This window comes from Rutilus rutilus, assembly GCF_951802725.1.
Source record: "Rutilus rutilus genome assembly, chromosome: 1".
Classification (NCBI taxonomy): Eukaryota; Metazoa; Chordata; class Actinopteri; order Cypriniformes; family Leuciscidae; genus Rutilus; species Rutilus rutilus.
In genome coordinates, this window is record NC_140209.1 from 9,447,429 (window position 1) to 9,462,634 (window position 15,206).

A 15,206-nucleotide genomic window follows, 5' to 3' on the forward strand; every position below is an offset into this window, starting at 1 on the left:
TGGGAGGGTTATGATGAACTGAATGCTCATGTAGTAGCCTGATGGCGTCTTGGGTGTGAAGTTTATGTGCATTGTTAACGTGTGCAGTGTTCTTGTGTGTACTCTAGCTTTTTGCCTATTTATTGCGTGTGCGCTAGCTTTTGTATGGCCTATTTATTGCGGTGTTCTCTGTGTAGCATGCTCCATCAAGGTGTGGTTCGCCCAGGCTGATTAACATTAGTATTTGTGACTTCAAGAGCCCGACCCAGTCTGCCATGTTTGGTAACTGCATGAATTATATTTAATAAAGATTATTGTTTCTACCCCTGTGATATTATTTGCTTTGTAGAGTAGATTTCTCTAGCCTCAACAATTGGTTCAATCCTTCTAGGTTTATTACACTGGTGGCAGCGGTGGGGATTTGCTTAATTTTTGTGAACCCTATAAAAACCTAGATATTGTTGCAAAAATGTCACAGGAGGAGGATAATGTTAGGCTTGACGATGTGGACCGCGCTAGGGATGTGGGACCATTAAGAGCTACTGCGCGGCCAGTGTTTATGCCTGAGACTTTTACTGGTGTAGGTCGAGAGTGGTCTGATTGGTCAGAACAATTTGATCTGGCTGCTGACGTAAATAATTGGGATGAACCCTTAAAGCTTAAATTCATGTCTCTTCTACTCTCTGGGCGTGCAAGAGATATTTATAGTGGTTTGTCCGGTGAGGCTAAAGGAAATTACGCGCTGCTAAAAGCTGCTATGGCCAGATGTTTCGAGCCCTGTGACAGTAGTGATTGGAGTAGGGCAATATTTACAGCTCGCCGTCGTATGCATAATGAGACCGCGAGGGAATTCGGAAATGCCCTACGGCGTCTCGCCATTAAAGCTTACCCTACAGCTGATAATTGCACTCGTGATATGTTGGCAAGAGATCAGTTTCTTACACATTTTGCAACTGGTGACTTCCGTATCAGCCTGCGTAGAGCAAAACCTAATACCCTAGAAGATGCAATTGATCTTGCTGCTGAATTAGAGTTTCTTAGGAATATGGAGCAAACCCATTTGATGTCTGATGCAAAAGTAAGGGGAGTGGTGGAGAATAAATCCAAAAGTGATGAACAAATGCAAGTGATGTTAGGAATGGTGGAGGAATTGAGGCAGGAAGTAAAATCTCTTCGTACAACAGTGAGTAACATTCAACAGTCTATGGCAAACCCCACTCCCACTCAATTTTCGAGGGAACCTGCCCGAGAGCCCAAGAACAGCTTTTCACAAGGGTCCGTAGATCGAGCCAGAGGGGCGGGGGGTGGTTGTTGGGAGTGTGGGTGTACTAGACACCTAAAACGAGACTGCCCATATTCGCAGGGAAACTACCGGGGGCAGGCATTGTAGGCCCACTGCCTGCCCCCCGGCGAGTTGGTACATATGCGGCCTCTGCAAGCAATCAGGGTGGCTCTGGATACATTGGAGCCAAAATAGGTGCGTCAGACTCCCTTCTCTTGGTAGATAGTGGGGCAACATTATCAGTCATACCAAAACAACTTTGGCTTGAAATCACTAAGGGGGGAACAGAACTGTCCGGACATCATGGTGATGTGTCTGCAGCTAATGGAGGGTTGATGGGGATTTTGGGAAAATGGCAAACAGTCTGTCAGTTTGATTCATTGGCATTAATTGCAGAGTTTTTGGTAGCTGATGTGCCGTCCCAGGATATTCTTTTGGGTTTTGACTTTTTGAGTAAATATGGTGTTGTTGTGGATTTTGGTAAAAAGGAGTGCAGAATACTGGGTAAAATGTTTCCTCTGATTGTTCCGGCAGATATTGATAAACCTTGGACTGTGATCGTCTTGGAAGACACTGTAATTCCCCCAAATGTTGTCAAATAATATAATTCAGCCTTCTCATAGTCCATGGGCAGCTCCAGTAGTTTTGGTACGCAAGCGTGACGGCGGTCTCCGTTTTTGTGTGGATTATCACAAGTTAAACGATGTAACCCGGAAGGACGCGTATCCATTGCCACGGATCGATGATGCCCTTGACAGTTTGAATAAAGCTTGCTGGTTCTCCACTCTTGATTTAGCCAGTGGTTACTGGCAGGTGGAGTTGGATCCTAGAGATAAATATAAGACTGCTTTTATCACTCGGCAAGGCCTGTTTGAATTTAATGTCCTCAGTTTTGGTCTTTGTAATAGTCCAAGTACATTTCAGCAACTGATGGATCTGGTGCTGGCAGATCTTCAGTGGACTACCTGTCTGGTGTACTTGGACGATATTATCATATTTGGACGGACATTTCAGGAACATTTAGGCCGTCTGGACGAAGTTTTGATAAAACTACGCCAGGCTAACCTTAAAGTCAAGCCCACTAAGTGTAACTTGTTTGCCACTCAAGTGCAGTATTTGGGACACATTATTTCATCAAAGGGGGTGAAAGCAGATCCCACAAAAGTAGAGGCTGTGCGTCAGTGGCCGGTGCCCAAAAATCAGACAGAGGTCAGGAGCTTTGTGGGTTTAGCCTCGTACTATCGGAGGTTTGTGAAGGGGTTTGCTGAGATTGCTCGTCCCCTGCACCAACTTACATGGCATGCCAAACAGCCTTTGAACAGCTCAAATTGAGTTTAATGTCAGCACCTGTTCTTATATACCCTGATCCCTCCAAAACATTTATTTTAGATACGGATGTTAGCAATGCCGGTATTGGGGCGGTGTTGTCACAAGAAGAGGGGGGGTGTGAACAGGTTATAGCATATGCCAGCAGAGCCCTTACTAAGGAGGAAAGAAAATATGCCACAACCAAGAATGAGCTGTTAAGTATGATCACGTTCATTAGACATTTTAAACATTACCTGTTGGGTAAGGAATTTGTCCTGCGAACGGATCATAATTCCTTGAGGTGGCTGCATAATTTCCAGGGGTTGGAGGGACAGTTAGCCAGATGGGTGGAGCAGCTGACAAGCTTTCAGTATAAAATTGTTCATCGCCCTGGACGAGGGCATGCTAATGCTGACGCCCTTTCTAGGCTGCCTGCTTACCTGTCCTCTCCAGTGCCCCTGGAGCCAGCCCCACAGCCGCGAGGGGTGCCTGTAATAGCTGCAATACAAAATGTGCCTCCCAATGTAACCCCAGGGTGGGAAGGGGATGAGTTGGCTTGGGCGCAGCGGGAAGATGCCGAGTTACAAAAGATCATTGCTTGAAAAAAAGAGGGAGGGACTTGTTTGCAACCACCGGACGATTTACAAAAGTATGCACCGGTATGGTCCCAGTTACAAATGCAGGGCTCCCGTTTGGTGAGGTTTCCCCCATCGAACTCGGATGCCGCAAACCAGGTACAGGTGGTTATTCCCACTGTTATGGTGTCAGAAGTCTTAAGACAGTTGCATAGTGATGTTACGGGTGGGCACTTGGGAATACAGAAACTACAAGCAAAAGTGAAAGACCGTTTCTATTGGCTGGGCTGGTTTGGGGATGTGCAGCGTTGGTGTCGCGAATGTGTGGATTGTGGGTCTAGAAAAGCTGTGGGGAAACATTGGCGGGCTCCACTCCAATCGGTGGTAGCATCACGGCCATATGAGCGGGTGGCGTTGGACATTTTGGGACCTCTCCCTGAAACCCCCAAGAAAAACAAATATATTGTAGTTATTGGGGATTACTTTTCCAAATGGACGGAGGCGTTCCCTCTTCCGAATCAGGAAGCTGAGACGGTGGCTAAGTTGTTAGTTGAACAGTGGGTGTGCCGCTTCGGAGCCCCCAGGATAATCCATACTGATCAGGGCCGAAATTTTGAATCTAGGTTATTTAAAGAAGTGTGCCAGTTACTGAACATTCATAAGACCAGGACATCACCTTATCATCCTCAATCTGATGGAATGATTGAAAGGTTTAACAGAACACTGGCCTCCATGTTGTCTCTGTTTGTAGATGATAATCAAGCTAACTGGGACATCTTGTTGCCTTATGTAATGATGGCCTATAGAAGCAGCGTTCATTCCAGTACTGGGTTTACACCCTACAAAGTGGTTTTTGGGAAAGAGATAGTCCTTCCTGTGTATGTTATGCTTAACCTGGGTGATGGGGAAAGATTCTCTTCCGCTTCAGAGTATGTGGCTAGATTGTTGGAGACATTGTCTCTTTACAAAAAAATATATTTGTCAGCGACAACTGTTAGCAAAAAAAAAAATATTTTCCAATGTCTCAAAAACAACACACAAAACAACCTTCAAGAGCAAAAAAAGAATAATAAAAACACACAAAAAAAAAAAAAAAAAAATCCCTGTAGCAATCGCCGGGTCACCTGTGTCACGTTTCCAATAGGCAGATTCGCGTCCAGGACCATTCATAAATTGTACAAAAAAGAAAAAAAAAACATAGAATAAACATTCTGTTAATTAGTTCAAAGTTACTAACATCAACAAACTTAAAAGGTACAATAATCAATAAACAATCACAGTAATATAAGCATATCAAAAGTGCGTGCGTGAATGTTTTGCGAGTGCGTGCGTGAATGAATGAGTGGGTGTAATGGCGGCGCACAGGTACTGACCAAGTTTGTTGTTTATGAAGGGATCTAGGGGGTGTTGTTGTCAGGCACCGTTTCGGCGGATTAAGCAGCCCATACTTGTCTTCAGCTTTATTAAAACCAGATGATCAGGATGTGCAACGCAGTGAAGTTGAGTGAACTCCGCGACGCACCAGACATCACTCGCAGGAAACCTCAGCTCACAAGCGGCCGTCTCTCCCCTTCATACGGTAATACTAATCCAAACAATCACTCCCTCAGCTTCAAACCTTCGGATGACGCGCCCTCTCTCAGGTACGAACCCACATTTATATCCTCCTTGCCTCCGCCGTTAATTGAAAAGCGCCTCCCCATACACGCAAAGTGAAAGTAAAAAATAAAAGTAAACAAAACGAAGATGTGGCGTAAAGCTCCTTTTTTTTTTCTTAATCGCCACACCGCTCAATTGTGTTCTTTCTTGCAAGAAAATGATATCTATGAAAAGTTTCAGTCTGGTTTCCGGCCGCACCACAGCACTGAAACTGCGCTCGTTAAAATCACAAATGATTTACTTTTAGCTTCTGACCAAGGCTGTATCTCAATACTAGTTTTACTTGATCTTAGTGCTGCGTTCGATACTATAGATCACACAATACTCTTAGATCGACTACACAATTATACTGGTGTTCAAGGACAAGCATTAAGCTGGTTCAGATCATACTTATCTGACCGCTACCATTTTGTCTATTTAAATGGAGAAAAATCGATCATAACTCCAGTAAACTATGGAGTGCCGCAGGGATCTGTGTTAGGCCCTCTGTTATTCTCAGTATATATGATGCCACTTGGAAATATTATAAGGAAACATGGAATTAGTTTCCATTGTTATGCTGATGACACTCAAATATATATTTCATCACGGCCAGATGAAAACGCTAAATTATCCAAATTGACAGTGTGTTAAAGATATAAAAGATTGGATGACGCGTAATTTTCTTTTATTAAATCCAGACAAAACAGAGGTACTAATCATCGGTTCAAAAAACCGCCCACAAAACCTCTCGCAATACAACTTTAATATAGTAGGATGTCCTGTTACTTTATCCTCTACAGTAAAAGACCTGGGTGTTATACTAGACTGCAACCTGTCTTTCGAAAATCATATTTCATATGTTACAAAAACTGCCTTTTTCCACCTTAGAAACATTGCTAAGCTACGTAATATGCTATCAGTTTCTGATGCAGAAAAGTTAGTTCATGCATTCATGACCTCGAGACTAGATTACTGTAATGCTTTATTAGCCGGTTGTCCTGCATCCTCAATTAACAAGCTACAGTTAGTCCAAAATGCCGCCGCTAGAGTTCTTACTAGATCAAGAAAATTTGATCATATAACACCGATTTTATCATCACTGCATTGGTTGCCTATAAAGTTCCGTATTAATTACAAGGTATTGCTACTGACTTATAAAGCCCTAAACGGCTTAGCTCCAGTCTATTTAACGGATCTTCTATCGCCCTATAATCCATCGCGCACTTTAAGATCACTTAATTCAAGGCTTTTGGTCATACCTAGGATATCCAGATCAACCAAAGGAGGGAGAGCATTTTCACATTTAGCTCCAAAACTCTGGAATAGTCTTCCTGATACTGTTCGTTGCTCAGACTCGCTCTCCCAGTTTAAAACTAGATTAAAGTCGCATCTCTTCAGCCAGGCATTCATATAATATTTTTAATCTTACAGTTCAAATTACAATCCGGCCTCTAATTAATAAACGCCAGAGGAGAACTGGCCCCCGACTGAGCCTGGGTTCTCCCAAGGTTTTTTTTTTCTCCATTGGGTCACCTGATGGAGTTTTAGGACACCATTAGGTCACTTGATGGAGTTTTTCGGTTCCTTGCCACTGTTGCCTTTGGCTTGCTCAGTTGGGGATATTATGGGGATATTTAATTTGATTTTATCAATCAATAAATTCCACTAGAAACAAACCTTGTTGTATTATTTTAATTTAATACTGTGAAGCTGCTTTGATACAATCTGTATTGTGAAAAGCGCTATACAAATATACTTGACTTGACTTGACTTGACTCATGATTATTTTCTTTTGTCCTCTGTGGTCTGTTCTGCCCATTTAATTTACGATCTATGCCATTACAAATTCACTGGAATGCACAAAGAATCTCTCTTTTTTTCTCCACAAATCCTCACGTCTCTTTCCAGGTTTGTTTTCACAGGTAAATACAGTTTACTATCTGTCAAAATCACGTTGAAATGCTGAAGTAAAACATTTTTTTAAGGCAACTTATGTTACATAATACAGATTACCACAGTGATATTTAACCGTCTGATGTTGATGCTTTTACACTTTAAATGTCCTTTTAATGTTCAATGGTTGAAGGATGAGTAGTATAATGTAATTGTATATAGTTCAAAATACATATATTATTGCGTCCATAGAGCTAGTCTTTCACTGATTGTTTACAGCTTAACGGAAGTTACACCCATAATTTATGGGTCATGAATAATGTGGATAGGCTTCTTGATATTTGTCGGGGGCCCCTAATTCCCGGGGGCCCTAATCGGCTGCTTACCTCTCTTATTGGTTAAGTCCACCCCTGCCTGAGAGCCCAATCAATCACCTTTGAGTGTAAACTAACCCATAGAGATTTGTCGCGGTGTTGGGTATAAATACAGAAGCAGACGTACATTTACCTTTGGCTTCAGAGCCGAGCGGTTCGTTTGTTCCTGCTTTCCAGTCTCCAAAGAGTGTCTAAAGAAAACGTGTGTTCTTCAGGAAGAAGAAGTGGTGGCGAGATGAAGCCCCATGAAACATTGAAGCTTTCCAGCCAAGTGGTTCACACTACAACAGTCACAAGCATAGGGCACGTTCTCTTCCTCACCACTAGAGGGCACTAGAGGGCAACATGTTTGTGTATAAATCATGTTATATGGTAGAAGGAGTGAATAGCTGGATCCCAATATGCATACTATCCACCCTAAATAGTATTGACAATTACTAATGTCACATACTATTTAGGATGGATAGTATGCACATTGGGATCCAGCCAATGTGTCATGCAAAAGCTGAAGCATTGCCTTGCCTTGTGCTTGTTGAGAAACATACTGGACATTATGGGACTTTGATGAGGAATTCAGGTAATACTTTATTCTCTCTATTATACTTATATGCATCATCCATCCATGGACATTGATTTGTCTTGAACTCTATCTACATTTTTGTTTGTTGTGATTTGGGGTGAATCATTTGGATGGAAGGTTGAACTGAATTGAATTTTATATGTTTTATTTTTTTACTAAATATAAACTACTGAGATTTTGCATTCAATAAAAGTCTTTGGTTTGTGTTTATGCTTTGTTCAATGGACTATGTTACTGTTTCCTTTTTATAAAAAAAGTTGTATTAATGCTTTTGGGTTTAGTTAAAGTAACACTAAGTAACTTTTCAACCTTAATAATATATTTCCAAAACCCTTGTGATAGTACATCGACTTAAAATAGGTTGAATGACACATCTACCATAGCCTGACGGGGTTTGTATAGTTTTTAATCGTACTTTTAAACTTCGGGGTTCGGGTAGTAACCCGCGAGAACAAAAAGAACTACAAAATTCGACTGCTTTACGGCATAGGCTACCTCACTTCCCCCAACACGTCCTCACACATGCTGTTGGACTTGTAAGTATATTGCTTATATTGTATATCACTCGGACAAGCTTTCATTCGTTGGTGTGAGCTAAAAAGCACCTGGCGTTCTTGTTGATGGATTAGTAGACATCTTCGGAGGCTAGCTGTGCTTGTTCGATGTCCGACGATTTGTAACGCGTTGTGTTTATTCCCCAATCGAACTCGTGTAACTGTCTGTCACACGTTCTACCGTCCACAGCATTACTTGATAGACAAAAATAGGACAAGAATGAGCATCAAACAGAAACAACCCGCTTACGGGTTTTTGTTCGAGGCACACATACAATACAGACTGCCGACAGTTAAACAGGGCGCGCGCAGCTCTTAAAGGGGCCACACCTTATTTCCACTCGTTACAGCTTCTATCCGACTGAACGGGGACCGGTATACAGGGGGGAGGGGATCAGGCCGTGAGTGAAGAGACTGCTCTGCGTGAGTGGTATTTACGACAGCGACTCTAGGGGTCGTTGTTTGACCAAAACGGAAATCCTACATAATGGGGCTTTAAAGTCTGCGTGAACCGGAAGTTGCAAACGACTTTTCTCCAGTGCTGTGACGTATTTCCCAGTGAAAAGGAATATTGAACAGAGGGCAGGGTTTTACTCTAGTGCTCCTCCTCTCCATCTCTCGCTCATTACAGACTAACGATTTGAGGGGAGTGGTTAAGCGTTTCTCAACCCAAGCCGTCAAGCATATGTCATCAGGGAAGGTCCTCCAATGCAGAGAGGAGGGGCATTTTCAGATTTTGATTAAAGATTACGAAGCCAAAACATTTTTTTCCGTGTTTTAACTTGCACGGATTAATTGTTCACCACAAGACTAGTAATATGCGCTAACAAAGTAAATAGGGTCCATTTTGATTTCAGTTGGACTTTAAATGTAAAACGGTTATTACACATATCTCAACGTTCATTTCTCGATCTTCATTTGCTCACAATACCACCTGGTGGTCAAAGAGTGTAAAACAACAGATACATTACAGATGACCTGATGTGATCTGTGATACACCGTATTTTGCACCAGTTAAGGTTTAGAAATAACGGTGAAGAAAACATTTATTTCCACATAGACTAATCTATTTATGAGTATAATGTGTAGTTTCTGGTGGTATATAATGGTTGTATAACATAACTGTGTAATAAACGTATTGGCTTGAAATAAATGGGGTTATCAAATGTGTGTAAATCAATTCGTTGGCAGAATAATAGCCAGAAGTGGCAATATTATTATTCTTAAACTGGAAAGTGCCTGGGTTTAAACCATGGGTTTATGTATCTGTCAAAATATGTTGCGCCAAGATTTCTGAACCAGTCAGGCCGAAGCAAGGCTTCAAACGTCATCGTCAATCTAAACACAAATGCTGCTAAATAGCACTAAAAGTGGTTCATTGGCTTGTAATCATTGGGGAACCACTTTAAGTGCTGTAGATGAGCTGAACATCGTCACCATTGTTGAGATTCATACGCGGATTATTGATGTTTGTGTGAGTCTGAAAGACCCAGCTTGAAACACTTTATATAATGAATAAAAAAATAAATAAAAAATTCTGACTGTCATTACTTCATAACATAAGGCTGCTATAAATAACTGTTAATATACTCTTAGATCAGACTCTGGATGAGATTAGTGAATAAGGCCACTTGATGATGATTGTATCACCATCAATAATTAACCAACTTTTGCAACTTTTGCCATAACAAACACACAGTTACAGCAGCCAGAGAAAAACTGATATTCATTTTGGCAAGAGCCCAACTAAAGCAAACACTGATCACCATAATGGATAAACTTAATTATTGTCAATAAATTCTCAATAAGAAGGTTCGTATGAAAGAAATAAAGTCAAACTTTTGTTTGGTAGCCGTTGCTGCCAATCATACGTTGCTGCCTTAAAACAGACGAGTTTAGAGATCATTTTACAGAGTTTTGACTACAATTTGAAATAAAAGAAAACAACCTGGGAAAAAAAATCAGTTATTTTCTGTAAATTCCGTTTGTTTGTTTTTTTACAGAGTACAGTGTATTACAGTGAAGATAACGTGGTTCTCAACTTTTTGCCTCCTATAAGAAAATATTCCAGGGCCCCCACAATAGACTCATAGCTAGGGCTGGGCGATAAAACGATAACGATATGTATCGCGATAGACACGTAATCAATATCAATAAAAAAATGCGTTTTTTTCTTCATTGGAAGAAACCAGAGGTTGCAAAGTAAGTTTAGTTGCATGAGCAAAGGCACTCACTCTCTGGTAACCTAGCAACGTAGAGGGTGACCTGCTGACACGCTAACAGCCGGTCATGTGACAGTATGGTTGCGCCATATCGTTGTCTCGAGTTGGATTCTTCAGTAACAGAACCGGCGTGGAGGAGAAGAGATACTGACAAAAAGAGATCTAATCAATTGGTTACTGCATTAATCATTAATTAAATCAAGTTTATCTAAAAACAAATGTTTGGAGACTTTACAGTGTTACCCCCTAGAGCCCTGATTTCTGAATAGAGATAAAGTTTTGGCAGAAATAGAATTCATGACAATACAATATTCTTTAACAGAAATATGACACTTAAATTTCAGACACAGTTCAGTAATACTCAAAAACTGACCATCAGAATTCAACAACTGACTAACTAATAGTACATTGTTTGTAATATACTTATTATTCCAAATACAAAAGGAGTGAGGAGAGAAGTTATGTTTAAAAGCCAAACACCATGTCAAAAAGACCTGCTTGTGAAAATTAGATAAACAAAGAGTTATTTTGTTGATATCAAAACTGAAAAATTCATACCACCAAGTTGATTAATTAAATGGTTCGGGAAAATATTCCACATAGAGCAATTCTTTTTGATGAAACATTTTAGCCAATTTATTTTAAAAGTTCAAACCACCATGATCATACCCACTGCGCATATGTGGCGATAGAGCGGTATGACAGGTAGAAAGATTTACGACTACGCCACCCGGGGAGTTTCGCCCCGGGAAATATGGACAACACTCAGATTATCATCATTAGGTCACTCAGGTTCACTTTCTCTAGTAAAGGTAGGCAGAGACATGGGTATCAAAAATACAAAAGATTTATTACAATTTAATTTATAGCAAAAAAACAAATCACATTAAAAGACAACCATTTCATAAAATAACATCTGGAACTAAGAAAAATATACTGACACAAGGTCAACAAACGACATATACACAAAACATTAATACAGTTGACAAAAAAAACACACAAATTGACAGGGCTAAGGGTACACCACGGGAGACGCAGTCACTAAGTTTAATTTACCAAAGCACACTCACACACCATAGTGCACTCAGGTCACACCATCAAGCACTTCAACAGTGTCACACGGCAAACACTCGAAGAAACACCACCACCAAAAGAGACCCTCTACCCGTGGGACCCCAGCTCCTGAAAAGAAATAAGAAAATGAATACACAAACTTCAAAATAATAATAATTACAACAAACCACAATTAGAAATGGTCCCAGTATAAGCAAACAAATGATGGTAATAATTTAACAACCACTCACAATTGGTACACAAAGATCTAAACAAACAACAACACACTCAATTTCCATCACGGGTTCACATAGAGCCACTGACGGTTTTGTGCACTGGTTACAGATCCTAATGAGTGTTAGTTCCACATGTAGCAAATGGTAATATTACACCCTCAATAAATAAAATAAAACCAGACAGCAGCAAGAGTAAACGCCACAGGTGTGACTGGAAAGCGGCAAGCCCTTCTCTTTGCAGAAATATATGATGTTCTTGTAATATGGCAGCAAGGAATCAACAAGATTATAATGGCTATTTATAGCATCAGTAGAGAAAATGATCACCCGGACGAGAGGGAAAATCCTGGTCCAAAGACAAAGAAAACACCACTAAAATGTTATGCCTCAACGCTAAATGTTAAACTCAACTCAGTTACATGCGCAATAAACTTACCAAAAGAAGATGATCTAACCACCCATGGGGTTTATCCTTTCGTCGCACAGACGCTCTAAATTTGTGCACTCGGCTGGAGCACAGAGACACTGCACACAGCCCAAAACATCAGTCGATCCCAAACAAAACAGACAATTCGCCCTCCACACCCAATTTGCACATACCTGATTGTAAAGCAAGCACACGAATGCACCCACTAAGACGATGCCACGGACAAGGCAGAGAGAAAAGACAGGCTAAACACAACACAAATAGTCAGTGCCATTGTTACGATCTCTTCTGAGTCGCAACAAAAATAAGGGAGTCACCACACGCCACAGCTAATTGATCAGTGAATTTATTCATTCGTGTAAGACAACACAACATTAAGGATCAGTATAAATGACAATCAGTGTGTCAGTAGTTGTGTGCAAATGTATATCACTCATGAAAAGTAACAGTCCAACCATCCCACGGGAGATGGAGCAAAAGGCGGCGGTGATATCCCATATCCCTCACATCTCTTCAGTTCTTCAAACCGACAAAAGTTCCAATACAGCACAAACGAAACCTGCACGAAATCAGGCCAAGCTCAGCCCGCCGCACGCTCTCATCTCTGTCCCAATCTTTAATAGAGCATCATAATTACGTTCAGGTGTACAACCATACACTTCAGCCAATCATCTGCAATTCAGAGATAACAGGTTAAATCACTGAAACCGTCACAGCCATACACAGAGAAGATAACCATTGCTATATGCTAACCCACCTACCTACCTACAGCCACTGTCAACAACGAATCAGGGGGCGGAGTCGGACGTGACGCATGCCAGGCTACAGCCAACCAGCTCTTAAATAGGGTGGATTACCTGCTGATAGGTGCTCACTAATGTCAATCATCTCATTCATTCGGTTACACATAGACACGTCGAAACGACGTATTTTCTACGTCGTTTTTGCACGTCCAATTTTGCTCCCCTTGAAGGTGCAGACTGTGACGCCAGATGACGTCTTTTTACGACGTCTTCCGCACCTCTAATGTTGATGTCCATCCACAAAAGTTTGTTTATGGGAAGAAGGAAGGAGACGGGGTCGGCTTGCTGTGGATCGTGTGTTTTATTAGATATTGTGCGTCTTTTCCAAAGAATAATCGCACTCAATCAAAACAGCGGCTTCTTTAAGCTTCTCCTCATGAGATGGCACACTCACTTCTTTAGGCTTCTCCTCATGAGACGGCACACACACTTCTTTAGGCTTCTCCTCATGAGACGGCACACACACTTCTTTAGGCTTCTCCTCATGAGACGGCACACACACTTCTTTAGGCTTCTCCTCATGAGACGGCACACACACTTCTTTAGGCTTCTCCTCATGAGACGGCACACACACTTCTTTAGGCTTCTCCTCATGAGACGGCACACACAGTTCTTTAGGCTTCTCCTCATGAGACGGCACACACACTTTTTTAGGCTTCTCCTCATGAGACGGCACACACAGGCTTCTCCTCATGAGATGGCACACACACTTCTTTAGGCTTCTCCTCATGAGACGGCACACACACACGCACGCACACACCTTATTATTCTTGCTTTCCCTGGGAATCGAACTCGTGATCTTAGCGTTACAAGCATAGATATCATATATAAACGCTAGATGTCTTATGTCACTTCCGGCATCATCGTTCGGCCATCTTGTCACAGTGCTCTGTGCATTAAGGTGAGTGAGCAGCACGCACACAAATCCTCTTATCTCGCTGAAATCTTGACGGATTTACAAACGGTTTGGTTTCTTACAAACGTTATTAACGTGGCTATAATTCCGAATGCTTGAACATGTATGTTATAATTTTTCATATGTATGCAGTGTATGTATGCAGTGTCATAACTACATCTCTGACGTTTATAACAAACCAAACCGTTTGAAAATCGGTAGAAAAATGAGCAAGTTATGGTTATTTAAAAGTACATGCACCATTGAAGTAGTGAGCGAGTACACTGTGGCAAGATGGCCGCCACGTGCGGACGTCGACCTCCATTGGCCAGCAGTGCGCACGAGACATCTAGCCTTTATATATGATATCTATGGTTACAAGCGCCAACGCTCCACGGTTTGAGCTACAGTATCACACCTTTGTACGCGTCGCCAGTTATCACCTGATGCTGAGACGATCAAATGGAGTTTTTGGAAAATGATCTTAAATAATTATAAATAATCTGTAGGCCTATTCGAATATGTATTAATCATGTTGATAATGCGCGAATGAGGCGTTTAGCGCGGCGCGGACGAGCGAATGAGGCGAATTGAGCGTCTGGCGCGATACGCGCGAGTGATTTGAGGGTGAGAGAGAGTGAGATAATTCTGTTTAGTCCAGAGGATATATCGCGTTTAGGCTAAAAATAGGTTCGCCGCTTATCGCGGTTGGGAAAGAAACTCTTGCAGTACATTTTAAACAAGGAAATAACGATTTGGCATGAAACATGGATGGAACGAATAGGTTCAGTACACAGCAAAATGACATGACAAACTCTTTTTTTTTAAAATGGCGTTTATTGCGTTAAAAAAAAAGTAATAATCATGTAAATTTCCTGCACCTGTCATAGATGTCCAAATGACGTCCAAAAAAATTACCCAGTTCAAAGGTCTAATGTTGAACGTCAATATGACGTCCAAGTTGGGTCATGCTTGGACGTCCAAATAGTGGACCTAGTTTGGACGTCGAATAGATGTCCAGAATTGGTCATGGACCGACGGACCCAAATAGACATGATCTGCACGTCTATACGACGTCCAATGTTTAGTGGGTATGGATTGCATAATATATTTTTCTTTAAATGATTTTTTTTTTTTTTTTTTTAACAAAATCAAACTTGTCAAACTCTTTGGTAAATGTCCTGGGTACAAATAGAGCTTGGGATATATACGCAGATCTTGATAAACCTTCAGATTTAGACAATGAGACACGACCATAAATGGATAAATCTCTCTGCAACTTTTTGGGGAGCACTTAGTCAGTATTGTGTATCAAATAAAACCAAAGAAGTGTCTTTTAAAATTGCTCACAGAATATATCCTGTGAAAGACACATTAGAGCGTT

The 15,206-nt window shown here is 41.3% G+C and overlaps 1 pseudogene across 1 annotated transcript in view; it reads right to left on the minus strand.

The window, feature by feature from the left end:
* LOC311304049 (interferon-induced very large GTPase 1-like) overlaps positions 1 to 15,206 on the minus strand; it is a 227,048-nt pseudogene that overhangs the window by 177,014 nt on the left and 34,828 nt on the right. The gene's annotated exons all lie outside the window — the stretch shown is intronic.